We start from the raw sequence: 1,461 nt of genomic DNA on the forward strand, positions 1-1,461 counted from the left end.
GGGGTGCTTAACACCTTCCCCTCGAGTAACCAAAACCCTTACTCAGAATCTCACTGGTTTCGCAAATCAAAACAGAGTTTACATTTACATATTTAAAAAATGGTTTTTCCTAATATTTTCCTTAAAATTTAGGTGGCGACTCTAAAACAAACAAAACAATTTTTTCCAAAATCAGAGTGTCAGCCACATTATGTTGTGAACTGTTTCGGCTGGTTCGAAATAGGGTGCGACAGGGAAGATCTCATGATGTTTAGGAGTGTTTTTAGATAGCTAAACATGAGAAATGATTAAAAAATCACAGTCTGAAAGCAGGTTCGCGACGCGCAGATGTATTAACATTTTTGGTCGCGAAAATACTTTTTGAGGCAGAACGGTCCGTGATCGCTCAGCTCCGTGAAAGGATTTTCCCAAATCTGGGGAGCAGGTCCGCGACGCGGAGCCAGTTCCCAGATTTGCCCGACTAATTTTCTTCTTCGTTTTCCAGCCCCAATTAGCCCAAATTCGATTCTTTTCCCCAAATTCTTTTTAGATACAGCTACCCAGCAAATGCACCTAAGAACTTAACTCCAAACAACTCAATAATTTGACGTAATGACCTCAGAAACTTCTCAATCTCAACTCAATTCAAGAACGACATCAAATTCAAGAATAAATATCAAGAACATCAACTTTCAAACTCTTTTAGGACGAATTCACGCTGAAATAAAAATGTTTGACACGTGGGTGAACGAACCCAACGTTAAGAAAGCCTCACATACCTCGTAGGGATCTCCCCTTGACGAAATCCACAATCTTAGCTTCAAGAACTTGCCGATTTCCTTGTTTCTCCTTCTGTTTTCTCCTCTTCTTTTCTCTTCTCTAAAACCCTAACTCTTTTACCAAAAGCGTTAACTGACTAAGATCAGTTTAAACCCCAATTAATTACCCAAAAACGTAATAAAATAATTAAGTAAGGAAAAGACCATAATGCCTTTCTAAAATCCGGATATGACATTTCCTTATTTGAACAACCCAACTTCCAATGGACATATCTCACTCATACGAACTCAGAATCGCGCAAACTCGGTGGTGTCGGAAAGATTATTCCACGATCTTTCCTACGATATCTGGAATTAGACCTAACTAATCCTGAGCCAAGATTTATGATCGTTTGAAGTTGACCAAAAACTCAACTTAACATACTTAACAAATTTCTAGAATTTTTATATTCTTTCCAAAATTGGCTATTTCCAATTTTTTAACTTCTTCCTAGTTATTTCGATTTGCGAGATGTTACAGTAGGTAGGTGGAAGGTGGGGGGGGGGGTAAAATATTTTTCTTTGGAAAATAAAAAAACTTAGGGGTAAGTTGGTGGAAGGTGGGAGAGCCCCGGGGGGAGGGGGTAATTTTTTTATTTTTTTTTGAAAAATAAATTTTCTTTTTTTTGGAAAACAAAAAAAATTTAGGGTACGTTGGTGGAAG

Source organism: Solanum tuberosum, unplaced genomic scaffold (assembly GCF_000226075.1).
Source record: "Solanum tuberosum cultivar DM 1-3 516 R44 unplaced genomic scaffold, SolTub_3.0 scf00191, whole genome shotgun sequence".
Taxonomy (NCBI): domain Eukaryota; kingdom Viridiplantae; phylum Streptophyta; class Magnoliopsida; order Solanales; family Solanaceae; genus Solanum; species Solanum tuberosum.